This window comes from Mustela erminea, chromosome 14 (genome assembly GCF_009829155.1).
Source record: "Mustela erminea isolate mMusErm1 chromosome 14, mMusErm1.Pri, whole genome shotgun sequence".
Lineage (NCBI taxonomy): Eukaryota > Metazoa > Chordata > Mammalia > Carnivora > Mustelidae > Mustela > Mustela erminea.
The window spans coordinates 62,813,731-62,841,339 of NC_045627.1; the positions used below are offsets into that span (position 1 = coordinate 62,813,731).

Sequence of the window (27,609 nt, forward strand, 5' to 3'; positions counted from 1 at the left end):
TGTCAAGAAGCAGCTGCCCAGCCAGAACCTTTTATTTCTCTGCCACTGTCAGAGGAGAGGGGCCTAAAAGACTAATAGGGCCAAAACAATGTGAGCAGAAGTAATACATCACTTCAGGGTTGAAGTTGATGGAGATGTGTATCACTTCTGGGAAGAAATTAAGAAGCCATGTCTCGCATATAATCTCTTTTCCTATTGCCAGATGAATGGAAAGTCTCCAAGGAAAAGTCATAAGATGGAAATAGCCTGGGTCCTGAAATGACCCATCTATCAAGTATATCAGCATTGGACATGACATTAGTGAGAAACAGACTTCTAATGTTTACACCACCGAGATCTTGGCGGGGGGGTTATTTACTAAAGCAATTAGAGTTATATTTAACTATATTTATATATTAACTATATTTAATGCAAATTTATATGTTAACTATATTTAACTAATGCAAAGGTATTAGTTACAACAAAATCAATCTTTTTCATCAGCAGTTCATAATAAAGAGGGGTCCTTTCAAAGAAAATGGTCCCTCGTATGAAAATAAAAGAATTACCTAAAGAATCCTGGCTAATTTTAGTCTGAATTGACTGGGTGACTGTCAGTAAGGGGCCGAATTCTAACTATGCGAGTACAGTTATTCTTCTGAATCTAGGAGAACTGAGCCCAGGGTGAAAACAATGACCAGGGCAATTACAAATGACTGAGAACATGGAATCTAGGGCCTTGGAAGGAAGGTCAATTACTAAAGGTCACATATCAGTAGGTGGCAGCCTTTTAACTTTACATTCAGTATTTTCCCTTAGGCTTCTGGGGGGAAAATCCGAGTTTTCATTCAGAGGGACAACTAGCTTGATGTGGCTGTATTTAGGCATTCAAACTGTGAACAAAATCACATGTCCTCACTTGTATCGCATATGCAGGGAAGCCAGAGGTTCAGCTCTACTTTGCATGAAGTTGCTTATTTCCAGACACCCAGTGTTCATAAATGCGTGTGCGTGCACGCACACACACACACCACACTGCTTCTCTAGCTATACCCACCAATCTCTTATATATTTTAGTACCTGCGTCTTTTATTCTCAGCAAATTCAGTGTCATAAAGCTATCCTCCTTGAAATTACTCACTGTGTAGAATATTATACCTAGAGAAAATCTTATAGCAATACAATTTTTTTTCATGACCATTGCCACTTCCGTATTTAAAATGAAAGGCTGGCTCTCACCATATAAAGTCTTCAAAGAGACTATTTACCATGAATATATGTCATTGTACACACATGCATATGTATATATATGTATTAAGAGAGAGAGACAAAGAGGTCAAGAGGGAGAGAGATACCCATATATTAGTTAAATTTCAGGAATGTGGCAAAATAAAATTAGTTTTTGTTTTTCATGGAATGTGAATTGAGACCCCAAGGAAACCATTTCCGGTAGGATATTTTAAATTTAAATATTTGCATAATTGTATATTTTGAGTATCAGTAATATTCAAAAATAAAATTGTAATTTTCCCTTAAACATTTTATTTTCAATTGCTATATTCTTTTGATTCATAATTCTTAAACATAACAACTCTGTAATAAAAATGCATAGTCACTTCAAAACTTTAACAAGATAACAAAAAGTAAAAATAAGTTTAATAATCAAACCAAATCCCAATACATCTCTTTTATCAACATTCAGAGAAAATCATTGCAGACAGGTCAGTATGTGTGTACACATGTATAACAAAAATACTGATATTAATTTTAGAACAATGTTATGTTATTTATTCTGTTTTATTAACAAAATAGGCAAAATTTCATGGTATTTGAATGTAATAGAAGTTAAAATAAATGTAAGAAGTTAAAGTAAAATAAGCAATTATGAATATTACATACTTTAAAATAATTACCTAATTAAAATATTACATACCTTAAAATGTTTTTATGAAAAACTTAAAAAGAGAAGGGTATTACTCCTATGGCTCTACAACTTTGACAACCACATCAGCTAGTGTAGCAATTTTTGCTTCAACCATCAAACATAATTTAGGAAACCCAAGAAGAGAGGTAAATTCTATTGCAGGTATTCCTCTTTTACCTTTCTGTTTTTCTTTCTTCCAACTCGATGTCCCAGGTTTTCATATTTTATTAGTTCTTTTCTTTTTAGAAAACTTACTTTAGCCATTCTTTTAGGTAGATCTTCTGCCAACAAAGTTTCTTGTTTTCCTTCCTCTCAAAATGTCTTGATTTCCTTTATACTACTGAAGGAACTTTTTCCTGGATATAGAATGCTGGGTAGAAAAATGGTCCTGCAGATCCCTGAGGCTCTGTTCATTATTTTATTTTTTCCAGTCTATTTTCCCTCTATTGTTCACACTGGGTAATTTCTATTATTCTATCTTCAAGTTCACTGATTTTTAAAAATCTCTCTCCTTCATTCTGCTGTTGAACACACCACACCCACTGAGCTTTAATTTCATTTTTTGTATTTTCATTTCTATTTGGTTATTCTTCATATCTTTTATTTCTTTGTTAGGATTTCCTACTTCTTTGCTGAGTCTATTTTTTCATTTGTTTCAAGAAATTTATAATTGCTCATTGAAATATTTTTATGACAGCTGATTTAAAATCCTCAGATAATTTGAACATCTCTGTTATCTCTGTTATCTATTGCTTATCTTTTCTCATTCAAATTGATATTTTCTGGTTCTTGATGGACAAGTGATTTTTTTTTACCCGAAATTTGGTTATTTGTGGTCTTGTTTTATAAGACTTTGCATCTTATTTAAATCTTGTTTTGGTTGGCCTCCTCAGATACCTCTCTGGCAGGGTAAGGAGGGAACACTACCTCATCACTGCCACATATGGGTGGAGGTTCGTGTTCCCCACTTGATCTCCATGGACACTCAGGGAATAGGGGAACTCATTATTGGTAGTTGGGTGTAGGAGTTCCCATTCCCCACTAGGCACACACTTATATCTACCCTAAGTTCAAGGGGTAGGAGTGCTTCCTTACTGCTCCTCACATGGCCTCCACTGACATGAGTAGGAGAGTAGTATCACTACTGCTGAGTGGTGGTGAAAATCCTGGCTCTTCCCCCAGAAAGAAAAGATGTGTCCTTCCTGAGGACTGGAGGTGGGAGTCCAACGCCCCCCATTTTGTTTCCACTAACACTGAGTGGGGATGGTAGAGAGAGTCTTCATTATAAACTAGCATAAGTGCAAGTCCCAGCACTCCCCATTAGGCCTTTACTGATTGTACCCCAGTAGGGGCATTGAGATGCTTTTTTATAGCCTGGGCACGGTGAAAGTCTCAGGTGCCCATTTGACCTTTGTTGGCAGGGGTTGGAGTGGGGATGGTACACAGCTTTTTCTGTGGTGCTTGACTAGAGTATGGTGGTTGTTGTCTAAGACTTTTCTGTTTTGCTAGACTCTTCCTTTCCTGGCCTCTTGCATAGGGAGAGCCGGTCTTGGAGCATTTTTTGTTTGTATTTTTTGGTACTTCTGGGTTGTCAACTTCTCTAGAACCAAGTCTGGGATCTATGCAGAACACACACACACACACACACACACACACACACACACACCACAAACCAGGGAATTCACCACTGTGTTGTTCCCTGACTCCCAGTCTCTTATTCTCTCCACCTTTCAGAATTTTTCCACATTTCTTATATGAATAATAGCTAGAGCTATTAGCTCTACCTAAATAGAGGAATAGGTAAAAGTATGTATACTCCATCTGTCTGGAAGTAAAATTTCTATATCTTTTTAAATTGTAATCCCAGCAATTTTAATTTTAATCTTAATCCTAAAATATAAAAATAGGTAAATTTATTTTATACATTTATAACTAATCCCTTTTACCACCATTTCTCCATTATGATTCCATTTTTGTTTGTCTGCTTCATCTTCAAGTTAATTTTTCAACAAATTCTTATGTATAATTAATTTTTTCCTAAGCTTCTGTATGCTTGAAAATTTCATTCATACTGCCTTTACATGTGAAAGATAAGTAGGGCATATATAGTTGGCTAATATGAGTCTTTCAAAATAAATGAGATCCCTCAAATATCAAATTGTCAGTTTTAGGTATCTCTGACTACATTAAAAGTTATAACCAGAAGACAGTTAGTTCTGATTATTTAGGAGAAATGCTTAGACATTACTTTCCCAAACACAATAAATCACCCTCTTCCATTTTAGCTGAATGTCCTTTAAATCAAATAGGGAAATGATAAGGATGCTGATGACAGTGTAAAACTAACAGTTATGCTTAGTATGCATCCTGCATTATATGCATTTATAACACTCACAAAATATTATGAGATTATTTGTTCAATACACACTTACAGAACTTATACTATATGTTAGCTATGTTCTGGATTCTTGATAGAATCTATTAGTGCTCATGTTTTACATATGGAGAGACTGAATCTCAGAAAAGTTGAATACCTTGCTAATAAATGGCACAGGCCAATATTTGAAGTCAGATCTGTATCATGTTTAATCACAACAGATACTTGATTTCTACCTAAGTATGATAAATCACATCAATACCATGAAATAAAATATTCAGAATATATAATTATGTGATTTGTAACTGATAGATGATTTGTTTAGATTTATTGAGCAAATAGGAATTTTTAAAGTCATAATACCAAGGTAAAATGTCACATATCTTTCTACAAATAGATGATTCCTTACCATCCTTCCCTTTAAAAATTTTTCAAAAAAATTGAAATTTTTATCATACCTTAAAATGTCCTATTTTGTCCTTTCAAATCTCCTACAAATTTACTTTGTTTATTAAACCAAAAAAGGGACTGGGAATCAGGGAAAGCATTAGCATGCTGTCTTCTCTGTGACTAAAGGAGCTTTTGTTCAAACAGGAAGAAAAAGCAAGCTAACTACAAAGATTTTTAGGTAGAAGAACAGCCCCCTTTGAAATAATTCTGTGTTAATCAATCAAAAGTTAATTAAGACAGAAATAAAAAGAAAATACATTCTGTTTCTTTTCTCCTTGAGAAACATAATGATAGCTTGATTTCTAAATTAAGAATAGTAAAATGTCTTTTAATATATTCTGGTTACATGCTTTGGGCAATTGCAGTAGAAAGAAGTATATCAAGAAAAGAACAGGAAAATAGGGGGAAAGAGGTTATTTCGCTTTCAGGGATCTTTTGCCCCAACTCAAATCACCCTCCTGGCCACGGTGCTTTACCTCTGCACAGCCCACCAAGCCTCACCACTCAACAACTAACCACACAAACACCCTTCCAGATATCTGTCTTTTAACTGGTGTATTTTATTTCATAGTTGAAATGATCATTGCTCTAGTTGGGATTAATATTTACTATGTAAGTATTTTCTATTCCTTGCATTTTTTCTTTTGTTTTTGTTTTTTTGGTCCCCTCTTTTTCTGGCTTTAATTTAACATGTATATCATTACATTTTATCTCCTCTCTTAGCATGCAATGAACGTCTTTCTAGAGTTTCCAATACATATTTTAAACTAATCTAAACATACCTTCAAATAAGAATATATCTTTTTTTTTTTTTAATAAATTTTGGCTTTATTTGTTTGTTTCACTTTTTATGAGTAAGCACTTAAGAATATATCTTTTACATGTAGTATAAATACCATATAACATTATACTCAACTTTCTTTTCTGTCTCATGTCATACTGCTGTCATTCATTTCACTTATCCATATGCTTAAATTACCTAATACATTGTTGCTATTGTTACTTTAAACAGATATCTTAAATCAATTAAAAAGAAAAATAAAAGATTTTATTTACCTTCATTTATTCATTCCTTGACACTTTTCCTTTACATGAATTCCTGAGCTATATTACGTTTCTTCTCCCTAAAATACTTCTTTCAATGTTACTTGCAGGGCAAATCTGCTGGTGATGAATTCCCTCAGTTTTTGTTTATCTGAGAAAACCTTTATTTCCCCTTCACATTTCAAGGATAATTTTGCTGGACATAGAACTCCATGTTGGTGAGTTTTTCCTTCAACTAATATCACTAAATTCTCTTCATGCTTGCATGGTTTCTGGCTGAGACTTCCTATCTTCATTCATCTTGCTTCATATAACTGTACTTCATATCCTTGTCCTGTATGGTAAAATGTAGTTTTCCCCTGGCTTCTTTCAAGGTTTTCTCTTTTTCTTTGGGCTTCCTACAGTTTGAATATGATATTCTTAGATGTAGCTTTCTTAGTATTTATCGTACTTGATATTTTTTGAGCTTCCTGGATCTGTGGTTTTGTGTTTGTCATTAATTTTGGCAAGTTTTCAGCCGTTATTACTTCAATATTTGAATTACTTCAGCCATTATTATTTTATTATTCTTCCGTTACATCTTTCTTCTTCTTCAGGTATTATAAGAATATGTATGTTACACAGTTTCAATGTGTTCTTTTTTTCCCTCCCAATTCTTCATTTAGTTTGGGAAATTTCTGTTGACTTAATTTTAAACTCACTGATTCTTTAGACACATCCAGTCTACTTATGAGCACATCAAAGTCATTCATTTCTGTTACAATGTTTTTGATTTCCAGTATTTTCTTTTGATACTTTTGTAGAGTTTCCATTTCTCTGCTGACATTAACCATCTATTTTGCATGCTGTATACTTTTTCCATTAGAGCCTTAACATATTAATCATAGTTATTTTAAAATTCCTGTCTAATAATTACAACACATATCTGAGTCTAGTTATGATGTTTGATTTGTTTGTTCAGGTTATGTTTTTTCCTTGTCCTTTAATAAACTTTGTAATTTTTTGTTAAAATTTAACAGATTGAAATGGTCATGGGATCAGAGATAAACAGACCCTTAGTGTGAGGATTTGTGTTAGAAGTTGGACTGATTCATTTTTGCTGTATTTGTAGATACCAGAGGCTTCAAATTCCTTCTAATGTTCTTGTTTATGCATCCTTTCTTGACTTCAGGCTTCCCTAATTACTCCCCCTCAGAGAGACTCTGTGTCTTGCAGTTCTTTCAGCTATAACTCACTGTTTTTATACTGGAACCCCGTTGATGAGGTGGCTGGGTACAGAGGAAAGGAGTATTCCCTAACTTTATGAGTATATCTTAATCTTTTAGTGGGTCTATATCTCTGGGTAATAAACTTCATGATTTTTTTCCTAGTGGTATAGCTTCTTCACCCATAGGTGAGACAGAAAGGCTAGAGGAGATTATAACAAAAATCCCTTCCCCAGATGGGACAAGGCTCTGGTTACATCCTACTCCTTGAGAGCTGGCTTTTGTTACAGAAAGAATGCTCTGGTCATATTCAACAATGATTACTCTTACCCTCTCCCTATGAGAAGTACTAGAAAATTCTGGATTCCACAAAAGTATGTGGGGGTGAGGGAAGGTATTGGTGGGAGGGATGAAGGGTTGATACTGCAGCCTCCACTCTTAGGCCAGTCCAAACTAAGTCTCTAGCAATTCATCAAAATTAACCTAAAGTGTTCCTATAGGTTTATGTGCTAGTATTTTCTGATCCAAGTAAGCATATTTTGGTGACTCCCTGAATTCACCTGGATTTCCAGATTTCAGGATAGTGTAGTTTGCCCTACAATCTTAATTCTCTGATGGGCCCAAGAAAGTCATTCACTTTCGAACTGTTCATCTCTTTCTTGCTGAATGAATGCAAGTTAAAACTTCTAAGCTCTTTCTATGCTGGGGCTAAAACTAGAAGTCTACTACAAACATTCTTATTTTATAGGCCAGCACTGATTTTTTTGGCAGTATTAGCATCAAGGATGATGTTGAGAAATAGACCTCTCTGCACTTTGTACTGTTAATTCGTGCGCTAATGTGATCCATTAGTGATGTCTGCCATGGTAATGAGAGTAAGGAATGAAACCATGTATGCCACATATTTGCCATTTTTGACCAAAATGATTTCTAAGGCCCTTTCTAGATTTAAGGATCAAGGCAAAGAGTGGAATAACACTGGTGTCCCCTCAATACATACGAGAATCCTATTTGCTAATATTAATGGTACTGCATTTGTGTATGATGTTGTATAACAGAGGTGTACAGGGATATATCCAATATATGAGTGAACTGAAACAAAATAACTTGCCCAAAGGTCCCATGTAAGCTTCCTAATTGAATTCGATTTTCCACACCCTCATTTATGTATGAGATTGAGAAATTACCATTGTTTTGCACCACCTCAGGCCCATGCTATGACTTTTCCTTAATGTGGATTTTGCATCCATGCCTTTGAAAGAATAGATAGACAAAAAGTGTCTATATTATGTGTGTGTATAAAACAGCATCCATGTCCAAGTCAACATGGTTGACTTACTATGAGGACCTATCAGAAAAATTTATCTCAAGGCTTAATAATAGGAAAAGCATGTTTCTCATGCAAAATTAGTTTAGTTTTTGATTTATAGCCACTAAATTTTGTATTCTACTTTGCTTTGGATAGCTATGTGGAAGCATAGAATCAGATTTGTAGTCCATCACTAACAGGAGAATAAGACCAGCTGATACACATTTTAGAGTGCTAATCTTTCCTGCTGATTTATTATTCTTCTAACCCTATTTTCCATTTACTATTATTTCCTCATTTATTTATTTTTATCATTTTCCTATTGGACAGAAAAGTGACCAGAAGAAGAGGAGTGAAAAAAGAAGAGACAGTCAGTAATTCACAAACTATGTATTTAGTCCTCTATATACACAAAGCAAAGACCCTTTGTCTTAATTCCTACTTTCTATCTTTATAACAAAATCCATCTTTTATTTTATCAAGTATTTGGAAAAGCTTTAGGAAGTCCTACTCTCTTACCAAGTTTAAAAACGCTCTTTTCTTTGTCAGGTCAAATGTTTTATTTGATATAATATAGTTTGAGGTTGAATCATGAATCCATTAACCTTAAGTTTGTTGTAAATGGATTTCCCCTTCTTAGAAATTTTTTGACATTTTTATGTTTTCCTGGGGCTAGAATTGGCTGTCATAAGTGGCCCTGAGAGTTGGTAAGGATTATATTAATATAATCAGGTACTTCCAGAATACTTTTTCCCCAAGATCACAGAATTCACAGGAAACTTAAAGGATCTTTTTTTTGCTTTTGTTTAGGTGTGCAAAGACCTTTTCTTTTTAAAAATTTTTATTTATTTTTTTAAATTTCTTTTCAGTCTTCCAGAATTCATTGTTTATGCACCACATCCGGTGCTCCATGCAATATGTGCCCTCCACAATACCCACCACCAGGCTCACCCAACCTTCCACCCCCCTCCCCTCCAAAACCCTCAGTTAGTTCCTCAGAGTCCATAGTCTCTCATGGTGTGTCTCCCCTTAAAGGATCTTTCTGAATGAGAACATGCCATGTTCACCATTTTAATCAACCCAGATAATATGATCTGTGAATAGATCCAAACTTCATGAATCATTGGATCACTATAAATTATTAGATACTTTACTTATATAAAACATACAAACAGGGATGCATGGGTCCTCAGCTGATTAAGCAGTCAACTCTTGATTTTGGCTCAGGTCATGATATTGGGGTCCTGAGATCCAGCCCAGCATGGGGTTCTGCATTCAGCAGGGAATCTGCCTGAGGATTCTCTCTCCCCCTCTCAAATAAATTAATAACTCTTAACAAAAAAAAAAAAAAGCTGCCCTTGGTCCCTAGTGATAAACAGCAAGTGCTCAAAGTAAGGTCAAGCAGAAAAGAAGGTGCTAAAAATATACCTGGCCTTCCAACACTGGTTTCTAATTGCTATATAAAGCCCCAGATTTCTCTGTTTTACTCTTCCTACTCTAATATAGTAGCTTTCTTTTCTGTGAACTCTTCTAACCTACTGTGTCTACTGTAATTTATAGTAATATAAAGTCTTGAATCCAGAAACAATTCTGGTCCATATAGCTCACTGTAATAGAAACTGACTTCATAAAAATGTCATTTGGAATTCTAAGTAAATGCATATGACTGAGTGGATGCTAGGAATCCCCGCTCCAATCTTAAACTTGTAAAAATGTTGTACAAATAAAACAAGGAATATTAGCTAATCTTGAAATGAAAGGAAATCCCTGAATAGTAGCAATAAATAGGATTTAAAATTGGAATGATAATTTAATGGAATCAAGAGAAACTGGATAAGGCACTGGTCTAAAGGGTGGGAACTGGGGGCTACATCTTATCTTGTACTAGAAATCCCAGAGGCTGCTCCATACCTAAAACAGGAAATTTTTGAAGCACTTATTCATGTCTTTTGCCTATTTTAAGATCATATTCTCTTTTTTTTCTTACTGACTAGCAGAAATATTTTATATAATCTGCATGCAAACCTTTTTGTTTAGATTGCATATATATATATGTGTGTGTGTGTGTGTATATATACACACACACATATATATATATATATATGATATTAGGATATATATATGTATCTCCAATATCTTCTCTCAGTTTGTGACTTGCCTTTCCACTCTTGTATGGCATCTTTTTTTTTTTTTGTTAATTTAATGAACTTGTTGATTGACATGAAGTCCAATTGATCAATCTTTTTTTTCAGGGTTAATGATTTTTATGTTCTATTTACAACATCTTTTCCTACTTCAAATCATAAGCATCTGCTGTTTACTTCTGAAGCATTTTTGTTTTACCTTACACATTTTGGCCCGTGATTTCTCTTGAATTAACATTTTTGTTCATATTGTTGAAGTGTGGTTCAAACAAAAATATTAAAAGCAGCCAAATTAAAAAATACTTTATCTTCAAAACAGTGACCATATTACTTATTTGACTTATCTGTGCAACCTACGAAAATTAGAAGATAATGAAATGACATTTTTCGACTTAACTTTGTTTTCTAGCAGTATGATTGTTATTTATTGAGATATGATTTTCTTCGTATGAATGAATCCTTATTGTAATTTAATGAGCTTCTTTTCTAATTATTTTTTCAATTGAGCCAAAATTGCATAACATAAAACTAGCTATTTTAAAATTTACAATTCAGTGGCATTTAATACATTCACAATGTTGTGCAACCATCATCACTATCTAGTTCCAGTACATTTTCACCTAGAAGGAAACCCCATATCCATTTAGTAGTCATTCTCCATTCCTCCCTCTCCCCAGGCCCTAGAAACCACTAATCTTCCTGTCCCTGTGGATTTACCTATTCTGGGCATTCCATATAAATGGAACCACATAATATGTGATCCATTGTGATTGACTTCTTTTACTTGTCATAATGTTTTCAAAGTTCATCCATGTTGTATCATATATGGCTACTTATTCCAGCATAGAGAAATACATTTCTTTTTATTTATTTATTTATTTATTTATTTATTTATATTATTATTTATTAATTTATACATTTTATTTACACAATTCATCCTTTATTTACACAATTCATCCTTTCATGTACATTTGGACTGCTTCCATCTTATGACTATTGTCAATAGTCAATAGTGTTGCTATGAACATTTCTATACAAGCATTTGTTTTTAAGAACACCTGTTTACAATTTGAAGAATACCTGTTTTTAGTCTGTTGGGGTATATAATTAGGAGTGGAATTGCTGAGTCATATAGTAATTTTATGTTTAACTTTTTGAGGATATGAGATTCTTGAATTTGTGGGATTTCCTTTATAATTGTCTTCAAAAATTGCTTGTTATATTCTCTCCTCTTTTTCAGATATTCCAATTTTAGGTATAATAAAAGTTGACTGTATCTCATATGTCCTTGTATTCCTTCTTCACCGTATTTTTTATTCCTTATGCTTTGTTTTGGATATTTTGTATTAATCTGGCCACAAGTTAATTAATCCTGTTTTTTGTTTTGTTTTGCTATAAGTTGTCTGCGGTTAAACGCATCCAGTGGGTTCTTAATTTCAGATATGTTTGCACTTCCAGACTGTCCATTTGATTTTTGTAAAACAGATTTTTCTTCTTCTTCTTCTTCTTTTTTTTTTCAAAGAGGAAGAAAACTAGAGGGGTGGGGAGGAGCAGAGGGAGAGGGAGAGAGAGAATCTTAAGCAGGCTCATCATCTGGTGTGGAGTCCAATCTCACAACCCTGAGATCATAACCTGAGCCAAAATCAGATACTTAGCCAACCGAGCTACCCAGGCATGCCTGTAAAATGGATTTAAATTCTCTGTTAAAATTCTCTACTTTTCTCTGCTTTTCATCTTTTATTTATATTTTCCTCTGTTTTCTTGAACATATTGCTCAGACTTATTTAAATTTCCTTGTCTGATAGCTTCAATGCCAGGTATGTGCATGCAATTTAGTTCTATTTTTTAGCATGCTTCATAATTTTCCAGTGGATCTTGGAGGTTGTGAATGAAAAATTTTATAGGATATGGATGAGTTGTCATTCTCCAAAGACAGTTATGTTTTCTTCTGGAAAGAATACAGAATAGCAGAAGACCACCTTGATTCTGTTTAAGGCTTTTGTAGTTTTGGTCTTTCATATTTGCCCTTACTTCTATGATACTGTCTTTACTTCTAAGACATAATCATTACTCTCAGGATATAAGCCTTGTAGAGTCACAACTAAAAACCAGGCAGCTTTATTAAAGCCCCTACACACTGGCAGGACATGAGCTCCAATCTGTCTCTATCACCCTGTGGATGCTGAAATCTTTGTTCAGCACTTTAGACTCTCAGCTCCTAGTTTTTGCTTGGGTTCTAGGCAGGTCTCATCATTTGTACATAGAGCTGAAGAGGTGGCCCATGACTTGTGGAAAACTTGCATTCATATTTTTGGGCTCCTTCTCTGTGTTTTGCTTTTCTCTGGAATTTCACCCTTTAATGCCCAGCCACTCTGATGGTCCCAAATTCTGACTCTGAATCCCCAGCCCAACAAGAATAATACTTATGCGTAAACTCTATTTTCCTAGGCTGTAATCTGGAAAATGTCCTTAGGGAAATATCTAGGGATGATGAAGATATGGTGTTCACTTCATGAATTTCCCGTCTTTTAAGGATATTAGCCCCTCAAGTCTCCCTTTGTTGTTATACTGTAGTGCCTTCAAAAGGTTAAATTTTTAGAGTTGGTTTTGGTAGGAGGGTCGGTTCAATATAAACTACTCTATCATGACCAGATTAGAATTTCTCAACAAAAAAGTTACCAAATATTAAGAGAACAATTATATATCCCTATATTAACTATATTGTAGCAAAGAATAGAAAAAGAAGGAAAACTGTTCAAACCATTTTATAATAGAACTCTAATTTTTTTTTTTTTTTTAGATTTTATTTATTTATTTGACAGAGAGAGAGTACAAGCACGGGGTGAGCAGGGAGGGGGAGACCCAGGTTCCCGCTGAGCAAAGAACCTGACATGGGGCATGATTCCAGGACCCTAGGATCATGACCTGACCTGAAGACAGCCACTTAACCCACTGAGCCACCCAGGTGACTCTAGAACTCTGATTCTTTTTTTTTTTTTTTAAAGATTTTTTTATTTATTTGTTTGACAGAGAGAGATCACAAGTAGGCAGAGAGGCAGAGAGAGAGAGAGGAGGAAGCAGGCTTCCCGCTGAGCAGAGAGCCCGACGCGGGGCTCGATCCCAGAACCCCGAGATCATGACCTGAACCAAAGGCAGCGGCTTAACCCACTGAGCCACCCCAGGCGCCCAGAACTCTGATTCTAAAAGCAGTAAAATATAGTACAAGAAAACAATATTGTAGAATCTAGGTTATGAATATGGAAACAAAAATTTTAAAGTGAAATATTAGCAAACAGAATTCAACAATGTATTAAAAAATACTTCAGTCTAGATAGGGTTTATCCCATAAATAGAAGGATCATTCAGTATCAAAAACTGTCCATATAATACACTATTTTAACATATTAAAGAATAAAACCCACAGGATCGTCTTGATAGATACAGTAAATAAGTTGGATTAAATCTGATAATTTTCATTACTTAAAAAAAATAAAATAAAACCACTCTTTAATTGACTGGAAAGGCATTATCTTCTTAGCCTGATAAAGACCATCTACTAAAATCCAGAAAAAAACACAATTTATGGTAAAATGAAGCCGTTCCCATTCAAGTCAAGAACGGACAAGGATGCCTTCTATCTCTAATAACATTTAATACTGTACTGAAGGTCCTAACTAGTTCAAAGAGTCAAAATTAAAAAGAAAGGTACATAATTATTGGAAAGAAAGACACAAATATATTGTTATTTACAATAGAGAATCTAAAAAAAAATCATAAGAAAAATTTGGAACCTAGTGAAAAAATTGATCATGGTGGCTACTTAAAAGATGAACATAAGATATCTATAGTGTTCTCAAATACTAAAAATACCTAATTAGAAAATGTATTAAAAATATGACTTTCACAATAGTAGCAAAACTATAAGATCCTTGGGAATAAATCTACCCAAATGTACAGGAAATATATGAAGAAATTTATGAAATCAGATTTCTAATTCAGATTCATAAATAATAATATATTCAAGTAGAATTAGACCTAAGTATTAAAAAAAAACTTTAAAAATCTAAGAAAAAAATCAATTATTTTGCCCTTATAATAAGAAATGTTTTTCATTATATTGCTGAGAAGACAAATGAAATTGATTCATATGTAACACTATACATAGATCTTAAAAACACGTTGAGGAAAGAAAGTAATATGCAGAATAAGCATTCTTTTCACTTTATATTTATGTAATTTTTAAAAAGATTTTATTTACTTATTTGAGAGAGAGAGAGAGTACAGGAGGGTGTGGGAGAGGGAGGAGAGAGAGAGAGAGTCTTAAGCAAACTCCATGCTGGAGAGCCTAAAAGGGGCTAGATCTCATGAGCTTGAGATCACAACCTGACCCAACATTATGAATAATATTTTAATTTAAAAAACATTATGAATAATATTAAAGAGTTAGAATGCTTAACTGACTGTGCCACCCAGGTGCTCCTATATTTATGTAATTTTATATAATTTTCAATTATGTAACTTACGTGAACAATACAAAACAATACAAAAGATAGTTTACAGACTCTCCTGGCTTTAGTAAAAATATAAAAATAAATGTAGAACAGCAGCATGCAATCTAAAGTTAAGTAAGTGGTTATCTCTTGAATCAAAGAGAACATGTAGACTTTAATTTCATATCTGTGATGTTTTGTTTTATATAAAAACATCATAAGCAAATCTCAAAATATATTAATACTTATTAATTATGAACATAGATACACTAATGTTTTCTTATAATTATTTCTGCTGCCATTTCTGGTTTTTTTTTTTTAAGATTTTTATTTATTCATTTGGCACAGAGAGAGATCACAAGTAGGCAGAGAGGCAGGCAGAGAGAGACAAGGAAGCGGGCTCTGCGCCAAGCAGAGAGCTGGACACGGGGCTCGATCCCAGAACCCCAAGACCATTAGCCGAGCCGAAGGCAGAGGCCCCAACCCACTGAGCACTCCAGGCGCCCCCATTTCTGGTTACTTATAAAACAAGACAGGAGGATAACCCTATGGATGACCCATTAAATGTAACCAACCACCTTCTCACCTCAGAAAAAGAATCAGTAGAGAGTCTCCTTTAATCAAACTTCTACACAAAAATTTTAAAGATAAAGAAAACAAGCAAACAAAACCCAGGCCAAATTGAAATAGAAACATTGCAGGAAATGGGTCCTTTTCTAAAGGTAGAAAGGAGGACTGACAGTTGATGCCCAGTGTTAGCATTTTCTTCCCTGGGAGCTAGGGGTGGCCAATTTCACTGAGTGCTTGCAAGGCATTATGGGCTAAGAACAGGAAAGTCATGAGTTCAATTAGAATTTGGTTGCAGCATCATTAAAATTAAGCTGTTTTGCCTGCTACTAATTTCATTCTTGGCCACTAGGATGGTTACTTATTTGTTTGTCTCAGTGAAGAGAGAAAGTGCTGCTGGCAGAGTAGATGAAATTGAAATACACAAGAGAAAAGAATGGTCATGTGCTAATGAACAAGAGAGAGCTAGTCCTGCAGAGGTTCTCAGCACAATCTTCTCACTGCAAATTTATTTTCTAAATTTGATGACAGTCTGAGTGCAGAATTGCACAAATACCTAGGGTTTCTGTTTTCCTTTTCCAGTTGTGCTGGGTAGTTTTCTCACTTTAGAATTGGAAGGGCTGCATGGTCCTAAGGATCTTCTTATTTACAGACTTGGAAACTGAGACCCAGAGAGGGTAAATCATTGGTCCAAGGTCATACAACTCATTACTAGGCCTCCTTCCAAAGTCTCTGAAAATAATTCCATGTTCTACTTCTAAAATTATTCCACCCCTATTAAAAAGGCAGCTTTTAAAAGGCACCCTTGACACACCATAGCCTCTCTTGGCCACAAGAAAGACCTTGGCAATGGGGTGGCAAGTGAGCTCATTTGAACAGGGGAGGTAATTCCTGGCATCAGCTGTGTCTCTGGACTTACTTCAGCTTCCCCATATGTCCCTTATACACTCAGGTTCCAGAGCCTGAAGAAGACATGGCTACTTCCTTTTTCCTTTATGAAGGACAATGGTGGAGCCCCCAGGAACAATGCTGCTTTATTGTCATGTTAGTAGATATACTGGAGCAGTTTACTCTCCGTAACAAACCTCTCTCCCTTATACATAGAACCCACTGTGTCTGCCAAGCACATTTTCATCTGTAATCTCATTTGAGCCTCAGCATTTTCCTGATACAAGTAAGTCAGGCCCTATTATCCCAATTTTCCAGAAAGGCAAGCTGACATGCAAAAAAGAGTATACTGAATTGACACCAGAGACCAGGGATCACCTTGGGATGCCCACTTTGAATTCTGGTTGCTAGCCATTCCCTGGGTCCTCCTTGCCCTGATACAGCCTTCCTCCCATGTTGTATCAAGTCTGAGAGATACAGAATAACCAGCACTGGCTTCCCTGGGAATCATGAGGCTGTGTGAGAAAGGAGAGGCAGGAGAAGTGAAGGGAGTATAATCTTTTTTAAAGGATGCTTAAGGAAAGCCAGTAGAGGTAGCATGATAAAACTTGAACTAATGAAGTCTCATGGGATTCTGGTCCAGAAGAAAAATGTAGTTTCCACAATCAGTGGTTTCCACAATCCTGCTTCTTTATAATCACCTGAAATTACTTTCTATTTATTTGGTTTTGTTTTTAAATAGGTACTAGATTCCCAGGGTTCAGAAATCAAAAGGAACAAAGGGTATGTGATGAAAAGACTCTCTCCTACCTCTAAGTCCTCCTAACGCTACTCTCTCCCTGGGAAGCAAAAAACATTATGAATAATATTAAACAAAGCATATGTTTACCTCCCCTGCCCACACACATTTTTATACAAAAGGTAGTATTCTAGATTGTTGTTGACTTTCTTTTTCTCACCTAAATAATATATTTGGGGAATTGTATCATATTAGTATACAAAGAACTTCCTCTTACTTTTTTAGGTATATAGTGTTATACCATGCATAGACCATGATTTTCATTTAACCTATTTTTCCTAATAAACCATTAAATTATTTTTAATCTTTTGTTATTACAAACAAAGCTGCAATAAATAACTGTGCAATGGATGTCTAAGAGAACTGAGTTTTGGTCTAAGCTCTTATACTATGCAGTCAAGTGGCCTTGAGCAATCAGTTAGTATTCTGACCTTTTAAAAACGGAAAGAATCTTAATGACCATTTGGTCTAGTATTTTCCCAAACCATGTTCATGAAACACTAGTCCCAAAGGGTGCACACCCTGGAAATTGATAATACAAACTAGATTCTGAGAAGAACACCATGAATAAAAATTAATTAATCCAGGGTTTCACAAATTTATTTAATAATGGGTATTTTTTTTCAGAAACTGATGGTTAATTTTATGCATTAATTTGTGGAGTATTTTTGGATGAGATTAACATTTAAATCAGTGAACTTTGAGTAAGCAGATTGTCTTCCACAGTTGAAGGCCTGAGTAGAACAGAATGACTGGCCTTCCCAAGTTAGAAAGAACAAGAGGCACTCCAGAAGATGTCTTTGGACTTCATTGGCATCATCAACTCTCCTGGGTCTTGAGCCTGCTGGACCACACTGTAAATTTGACAGTCTCCAAAATTACACGAAGCAATTCCTTATATAAATCTCTTTCTGAATATATACACATCTTATTGGTTTGGTTTCTCTGAAGAATGCTGATTGATACAGGGGCCAACTGTTAACATGCTGTGGAATTACTGTTCCTTAGAATACACTTTGAGAAAAGAGAGTCTGGTTGGGCTTCCTCTTATTTTATAGCTATGAAATCAGAATGGATCAAGGTTTTGTATATCCAGCATCTAACATATGCTTAAACAGTATAGCTCAATAAATGTTTACTTGCTTTAAATAGTAATCTGTCTAGGAAGAAATACAAACTTGTAAAATAAATTTTAAAACATTCAAGGAACTCTAAAGAAAAAAACTGAAGCGATGGAGATATGATGAGTTATGAAATAAATTTCCCCACACTAACTACCAGCATTTAGAGATAGATGAAGGTCATTATAAAGGAAGTGAGAATTAATATGGGTGACAAAGGATGAGCAAACTCAATAGCAGAGGTCTGAAAGTTAGACATTTCCAAGACTCAAGAAAACACAAGGCATGCTCTGGGCATAATGGAAACAAGTTTGAGCAGGCCACCAGTCTTCCCCAATAATCCATTAGTTATATCATTTAATTTATTACTGAGCATCTATTATGTACCAGGGACCATTCTAGGAACTGGGGATACAGCAGGGAGTAAGATGAATAATGCCTCTGCTTTCATGGGACTTACATTCTAGGGGACAGAAAAAAAAAAAAACACCAAAAAATGTGTCAGAGTGGGGATTAATGTTATGAAGAAAAAAATAAAGCAGGATAAAGGGATTATGAAGGAATATTGGGCTGGGGGAAATGGCTCTTTTACAAATGGTAGCTAGGGAAGGCCTCTTTAGTTAAGTGATTTTGGAGCCAAGTTCTAAAAGAAATGAGAGCCATGCAGATTTCTGGAGGAAAAGCAATCTGGGCAAAGGGAAAAGCAAATGAAAGCATGACTGCCATTTTCAGGCAACAGAGAGCAAATGGAAGTAGGGCTGGGCAGGGGATAGGAGGTTAGCTGTAGGAGATGAATTCAGGGAGCCAGTTAACTTTGGCCTTATAGGCCAACTTAAGGGTTTTAGTTCTTATTCTAAGTTACATGAAGACACTGAAGGATTTTGAGCATGGTGATGATGGGATCCCTCTAGCTGCTTATTGAAAAATAGGCTTTAGGCAGAATGAGGAGATCTCGCAATAGTCTGGAGAAAAAATAAAAATTATTTTGAAATTTGATGGTAGTAGTGGAAATGGTTAGAAGCGTTTGGACTCTAGATATATTTTAAAAGTAGAACTAAGAAGATTGGCTGATAGATTGCCTGATGGTAGTGTAGCATGAAATGTTCTGCACAAGGAGGGAAAAATCCTGGGTTCTGGTCTCTCTTGCTACTATTTGGTCCTGTGACTTTGAGCAGCCCACATAACCTCTTTGGGTCTTATTTTCCCCACTTGTAAAATGCGGTAATTAATTTCTTGCTTGGAGTTAGGGGGCCAATTCAAATGGTCTCATGAAATATCTTCAGTTGTAAGATCTATAAATTTAGTTTAACTTAGTTTAGTCAAAATTAACACTCCTTTATTTACTCTTTAGTATTGCTCATTATAATTTCATGTAAAGAACTGTATCTTTCCTACTACATTGTAAATTTCTTGTTTGCTGGGTCCTTGTCTAATACCCTTATATATCATCCAATGTTTATCAACTGATTGAGAATAAACAATCCACAAATAATAAATATAGTGCTGCCCACTACTCTTTTTTATTTTCCCATGAACTTTAAATTTAGTGCTTAAGAAAAAACTCCAGTTTCAAAAAGCAAGGAAGGGAAGGGAACAAGGAAGTTCCAAATCAGTAGTTACATGTTGAGGTAGATAGATTAGTGAAGAAAGGCTTAAAGCAGTTGAAAGTTTGACATGGGAACTCAACTACAGAGAGCAAAATGGAGTCTCTCATGTCAAGCAGGAGACTGTCAAGCAGCGGCTGTGTCAAGTATGATGCAAGCAGTTAAGGTACTACAGCTAGGAGATACTGCTGGGACCAACGTCAGCTGACATCCCAGAACTGATAATGAGCAGAACCAGAAGAGGTCTGCAAGGACACAAAACCGATTAAATCCCTTTAAAAGGGAAGGATTTTGGCAGCAAACTTCAGACATGACCCCTGTATGTCTGACCATTTAAAAAAGGCAACTGCCACTGAAGGTTCTGCCCAACTGATCTCTGACCAGACCAAGATCTTTCACTGCTTGAACATAAGAAGCAGTAAGGGCTGAGAGCTGACCCAGACCAGACCCAGGCCTTATCTCAACTGAGCACCCACTGACTAACTTTGCGTTTGGTTCACTCTCTTCCTGCACACTTCTGTTACCTTGTTTGTTGTGTGGCTTGTCTTCTGTCCTGCTTTGTGTGCTGTGTTAGAAGCCAAATTTAATCACATGATGACCTGTCATCGAGATTGGAATCCTGAACCTACTTTTTAATTGATATTTAACTTTGTTTTATGATTGAATAGAGCAGACACGAGTTGTGTGTGTGCCCTCATAACATGCTCGTGACATCAACTTTATTTATTTTTTTAAAATATTTATGAGAAAGAGAGAGAGAGCATGAGCAGGGGGAGGGGGAGGGGGCAGGAGCAGAGGGAAAGGGAGAGAGAAAAGCAGACTCCCTATTGAGCAGGAAGCCCAATGTAGGGCTGGATCCTAGGGTCCTGGGATCATGACTTGAGCTGAAGACAGATGCTTAACCAATTGAGCCACCCAGGTGCCCAGGGAAATTAACTTTAAGGAGGGTAAGATTTTGTAAGATAGAAAAGGGAAAGAAAGACATCCCAAGGAGAAGAATAGCACCACAGGAACGTCCAGGCTCTGGAAAAAGAACCATTGCCCTAACTGGAGTGTGGCATTCCCTGGAGAGGAATGGAGAGGGGTGAATCTGGAAAGTTAAGTGGCATCCAGACTATGATAAATTCTGCATGTCATTCTAAATTGTTGACATCATGCAACTAATGAATCATTGAATACTATACCAAAGACTAACGATATTCTATATGTTGGTTAACTGAATTTAAATTTAAAAAAAAGAAAAAGAAATAAGTAAAAATATACTAAAAAGGAAAAATAAAATAAAACAAAATGTTGACATTACCAAGGAGAAAATGAGAAGTTATCTTTAGAATGTAATCACCATGACAGCAAGTCCTTCTGTCTGTCTGCTTTCTATTGTATTCCTAGTGTCTATCACATGTCTGGCACATAGTAAGGGTTCAATAAATAGCTACTAAGTGAATCACTGTTTTTAAATGTAAGAATGATATGATCAGACTGTGTTTTAGAAAAGTAACTGATGATGGTGATGAGAAGGGTTTGGGAAGTAAAACAGAGAAGAGGCAGGGAGACCAGTTAGTAGATTACTGACAGTTTAGATTTGACTCAATAGGACAGGTACACACTGTTCTTAATTAAGGAATTTTGCTGAATAGAATTTAAATAATTGAATGCTAATAACAACTACATTTTCCTCAAAAATACTAGTATGCTGGGGTATTCAACAAATATTTATAAATTTAATGTAGAAAAGCCATTAATTCTACATTATCTAATCTGCTTTGTTGACTGAGTGATCAAAATATGCAATGATTATGATATGAAAACTGCTGTAAATTATTAGTTTACTTTGGAGAATAATAATCTCTATGATGTACACAAAATAGTTATTCCTTTCTTGCAGTGATGGCTAGTTTACATGGTTCTTTATGAGATCCAAGTACTTGAGGATGCTGAGGATGCAAACAAGCAAACAAACAGATCTAGCTTTAAATCCTAAGCCTTGCCTATCTCATTAGTAAAAAGGGGATAAGAGTACCAACCCTCCTTGGTGGTTATGAGGACTAAATGAGATGATAAACATGAGGACAAGGCATATAATAAAGTATGTGAAAATGCAGCTATTAATTCCATCAGGAGGAAGGCAAAGGGCTAGTTCTATAAGTAAAAACAACTTAGGGGCACCTGGGTAGCTTAGTCAATTAGGCATCTGACTCTTGATTTCCAGTCAGGTCATGATCTCAGGGTTGTGAGATCGAACTCCACATCAGGCTCTGAGCTGGGCATGGATCCTGTTTAAGATTCTCTCTACTCTCATGCACAAACAACAAACAAACTTAGGAAAGGTTAACCTGAAGTAATAGGGGAATTTTAGTGTTTGAAATTTTGGAAGCTGAAGAGAGTCACACTAAATCATGCTATTCACATCTTATTCCTTAATGCCCCTTCTTGCACCAGGTTGGAAAGGTATTTGATGATCTTTCCAACAAAGTCAAGCATTTTAATGAAAATTGTAAAGCAGAGTAAAAATGTGGTTGTAAGGAATTAGGACTGCCTACAGGATTTGTGGAGTCTAGTGCAAAATGAAAATGAAAGACCCATTGTTTAAAAATCATCAAGGATTTCAACAGTGAGACAGAGCATTAAACCAAAAGCAAGGCCCTCTGAGCCCTGAGCCCTGAGTAACTGCATAGGTCACAAAGCAATGAAGTCACCCCTGTAAAGAATAAACCATGCCGGCATTCCAGTGGTAAAGATTACATCTAAGGCTCTAAAAGCACAAGCATGGGATTCTTGGCAATGAGTATTCAAAAAGTGTGTCAATTGACTGTGAAGGTTCTGGGGTCTTGAGGTACATGGCATTAAGGAGCTGACCACAATGCCAGCTGGCCCTGAGATGCTGGTTGGTGGCTAACTGACATTAGAAGAGTTGGCACTAATTGCTTTTGAAAACTGCATGAAATATAATAATTTCCTGCCTCCTTGATTTTTCACATGCTAGTTAATTAAGTTACCACTTGAGGTCAGAAAGTAAGCCACTGATTGGATTTTTAAAAAACTATCCTAGAACATCTAAAACTTTCATTCTGGACTACCTGAGGTGGGTGCATTTCTAGCTAAGGTGAGGGAGGTGGAATTTCTCCCCAAATCCAACATCTCCTAATGTGCATATTAAAGGCAGGCTTAGACTTGGGAAAGAAAACTGGTCACATTTTAAGGGGTAAATTTGTTTTTAGCATTCTCACTTTTCATCTCCCTGTCACTGTCCTCCTAGTGAATGCTAACAAAAAGAAAAGCCCTTTTAGAAAACACATCATAAATAGTTTTAAGATTTAAATCTACTAGGGACACCTGAGTGGCTCAGTGAGTTAAAGCCTCTGTCTTCGGCTCAGGTCATGATCTCAGGGTCCTGGGATCGAGTCCCCCATCGGGCTCTCTGCTCAGCAGGGAGCCTGCTTCCTCCTCTCTCTCTGCCTGCCTTTTTGCCTACTTGTGATCTCTGTCCATCAAATAAACAAATAAACTCTTAAAAAAAATAAGATTTAAATCTACTAGAGACAAAAGATGCAGACAGCAAGCACCCTTGGACATTGTTACTTCCCTATTGTTTCCATTTTCCTATTTTTGTCCTGTTCTTGTTCTGCTCCCTTCTCTTCTACGTCACCTCCTTATTTACGTCAATCCAGTGTAAACGTAATACCTGATTACAAAGTACCTCATTGTGTCACCACAGAACCGATTAGACAGTGGACCAATCTTATTTCCAATCCACTTACAGATGCCTATTTTACCCTTTGGGTGGAATACAAAAAAGCAGCATCATTATTATATTGACATTTGACAATTACTTATCTTGTTTCTATTTAGAATTGTATCTAGAACTAAAATGGAGTCTAGAGATGACTCTGCTTAAGCACTTAATTTTGCAGGTTAATTACAACCTCAGAGAGATAACCTGTCCGGGGTAAACCCATGCAGTGGTGGAGAGCAGGACTCACAGTGTAAACCAGTAAACTGTACCATGGGACTAAACAGAAAGAGCACAGAGCTGTCAACTAGCAGGCACTCAATAAGTATGTTGTCCAACTTGAGTAAAAAAATGCAGGAAGACATGAAATTCTAGAAATCTAGGTTCTTATAAAGCCTCCACTATTAACTAAATATACTACCTGATTAATTATTGTAATTAATAATAAATATGAATCATAGTAAAAATAATAGAGATATATTATAATAAATTATAATAAAGATACAAAAAGAATTATAAGAAAGATAAAAATAAATTGACTGTAGTAAAAGTAAAGATAAGCTGATTAAATGACTTAACTTTTTACAAACTCTTTTTTCATCATCTACAAAATAAAATAATACTTCTTTGACCACAAGCATAGTTCCGGGAATAATGCTCAATATATGTGCTATAACATAATTCTTATTAATTATATAACAATTTTAACTTTGGCCAGACTGTTGAAAAGTTTAAAAGTATTGTATTTAAGGTTATTTTTTTCCAGAGAACCTGAAAACCATCTTGTTATCTAATACTGTGGCCTTGGAATGGCATATTTTACCCTCAGGGGCGAGTTGTGATATAGAACAGACCTGAACTGTCTCCCCACAGTCCTCTATAAGGGTGTGCTTCAAGAATAAAGCATGTATTTTATGGTGTAATCAGGGAAGGTCTCTGAAAAGCAGCCCTGTATTATCATTGTACCACTTTTCCCCTAGTGGAGACAGATTCACGTTCAAAATTTACCAAATGTCTTCCATTTACAATGGTCTGTGTTTGGTATTAGGTTGTACCACACAAAATTGTCTTTCTGGTGGGTAAAGAACAGTCGAATGTTGACAATTTCATATGGCTCAGCCTAATACTTTTACATGTTATCTCCTTTTTCTCTGACAATTATCCTACAAGGTAGATGATGTTACCCTCATTTTACAGGTGAAGAAATGAAGCCTCAGAAAAATTAAAGTGATTTTCCTAAGGCTCTAAAACTTGTCAACAGCAGATCATAGAAGCCTAGTGTCTCTGGAGGTCAAGTAGGATGCTATTTCTTCCATACTACAAAACAATACATACATTTAAAAGACAGTGATTCAGCAATGTAATAAAAGGTAGGCCATTGGGAAGACTGAGTGGGCTGAGAAGCTCTAAAAGTCTTCAAAGAAGTTGAGAAGTAGAGAAGTGAAGTAAAATAACAATTATTTACAAAAATGTATCAATTCCCTTCCTCTTGGAGACAATAAAATTGTAGCTTCAATAGTGTGTGTGCCTTGGGCAGAGAGCACAGTAGGCAAGCAACAGCTACCATGTGACTTGTTCCAGGAGGCGGTAAGTGACTACAATTTGACTAAATGGAGGTAGAGATAGTACCAAGGGGAGAGAAGGGGACATAATGAGAATGGGCTAGAGTCAAGAGGATTTTCCTATCTGTTAAACTCACTCACAGTTATAGCTCTTGGAAAGCTGAAGTTGAACACAGAAGAACTAAGCAGAAAGCAATTATTAATTGAATAGATTCTGAGGTTGTGTCACATTAATCAGCAGCTTTTTGTAATTTGTCCACTAAACGTCTGATATATGGGTTATGCATTTTCTGTTAATTAAAATTTTTAGTACAATTGTAGTAAAAATGCTTTGTCCTCACAGATGCTCCCAGAAGTCTTAGAAGGAGAATGTGCCAGTCAGAAATATCCCATGAATCTATGAGGGAGAAATTCATAAAACTGTATGGATCATGATCTTTTACAAATATTTCACTGCCTTTTTTTTTTCTCTCACACCCAAATAACAGTCCAGGAAAAATGAAATAAGATAAAACAAAATGTCTTCAGACAGCCATGTGTGTCTTTTCTGTCTTCTCCATTTCTCTACAGTGATTTAACAAACGTTAATCACATAAAAAAAATTATATGAAATAATGGAGGAGAGACTAAGAAAGACTTCTCTCTCCTAGTACCCATACTCTTTTCTGTCTCTTGTTACACAAGAATAAGTTAATTTACATTATGATTGTTGGACCTTTACATGTTCTACTTCAAAGCTTTTAAATGAGGACTTGGGGGCATGAGAGTCAGTAGTGTGGTATGAGGGCAGGAGGAAGCCATGCTCAAGCCTAGTTCTTAACATAAGGGTCTTTGGATTCTATATGAGATCCATGGATGGGCTTCAAGGGATCCATAAAAAAAACCTTGAAATCCTATGTAAAATTGTGTGTGTTTCCTGCATATACACATCCATTTTTTTCTAAGAAAATCAATGGTTTTCATCAGAATTGTAAAAGGATTGATTACTTTAAAAGGAAACTTAAACCCAAAGAAATAGCACTAGAGATTTGGTGCCTCTGATTAAGTGGATAAGGATCTGCAAAAGCTCTTAAAATCTGGAGGTTGTTCCTGGGATTTTGAGTTCCATGAGCCCATAGACTGCCTACTCACTAGCTTGGTTTTCTTAAGTGAAGAAAGGTTGCTGCTGCTGGTGATGCTACCAATTTTGCCCTGCCTGGAACAGAGGCTTTATGCTCTCTTTATGGCAAGCCTCGACTCTTGATGAAATAAAAGTTCCCCCATGCCACTGGGAAATCACCATCTCTTCACTCAGGGCATGTCAAATATCCAGAAGGGCATTTTCCAAACTCAGATGGCCATCTTCCTTTTCACTCCCCTCCTAGCCTGTTAGGCTAAGACCAAGTTTACAGAATTACCCACCCAGAAGAGGAAATGCAAATGTTAAAGTGCTCATAATGTTTGGCTACATTTTTCATGTGATTCGCATTAAAGCATCTTATGTAAAAGCTGAGCAAGCACTAAAACAAGTATACTAATTACAGTGTAAAGGAATTTTTAAGAATTATAGAATATGTGAATTCCTTGACTTCTATAGGCCAAGTTTGGAACTCTAACAGAAGTGTTTGTTGGTGGCAGTGCTTTTGTTACTCTTTGTTTCCTTTTATTTATATGAAATGAAGTGGGAATGGGGGGGGGGGGGAGGAAAAATGACAGGAAACAGCCATCCACCTCTGCACCAAAATACCAGCAGAAAACCACAGTTATGCCGCCATCTAACAATATATTCTGTTTAAGAAACTCCCTGATCCCAGAAACAGCCATGTAACTCTAGACAATAATGAAATTATATCCTGCACATGCTCAAAACCATCCTCCATAGTTTCCAATGACATAAATTTTTTTGTTGATGTTCTTTGCTTTCTTGAATTCTCTGAGGAGATTTTGTTTTAGAAAAGAGCCCAACTTCGGCTTTCAGAGAAGGTGGGGATGGTGATAATGGGGGGCACAGATGTGGTAATATAAGTTTATCAGGACCTCTAGTTTCAATACCATTAATTGGGAGCTGGGATAAATGTGCCTGACCATTCCTTATCAAAGAGAGGAGAAAGCAGCTGCTTTTCTTAAAGAGAACAAATGTCCTTAGGGTGAATGATTCCTGCAGAACAATCAACATTTCCTGTGTGACAGTAACTGGCCTCATTGTTAATGTGTCATCAAGCAACCAGTCATTTCTAAACTTCTTAAAAGAAAGGGTTTAAGCTGCTCTTGGAATCACAAAAGTGCATTCAATTCTACTTTGCAAACCTACAAACGGTGAGTGTCCCCTGTTCGATTTTTTCCAAGAAAAAGATAAATACTAAATAATGATAATAACAATAACTTTTGCACTGACATTGTTTCAAAAGTGTGGCTCACAAAGATCATCTGAGATGAG

At 35.8% G+C, this 27,609-nt stretch overlaps 1 protein-coding gene and 1 long non-coding RNA gene across 2 annotated transcripts in view; one reads left to right on the forward strand and one right to left on the reverse strand.

The window, feature by feature from the left end:
• Nucleotides 1–25,636, forward strand: LOC116573166. The gene is made up of 3 exons (XR_004278630.1): nucleotides 1–300; nucleotides 5,885–5,992; nucleotides 25,537–25,636. It is a non-coding gene; the product is annotated as an uncharacterized LOC116573166 (long non-coding RNA).
• HPSE2 (heparanase 2 (inactive)) overlaps nucleotides 1–27,609 on the reverse strand; it is a 660,133-nt gene that overhangs the window by 172,266 nt on the left and 460,258 nt on the right. The gene's annotated exons all lie outside the window — the stretch shown is intronic.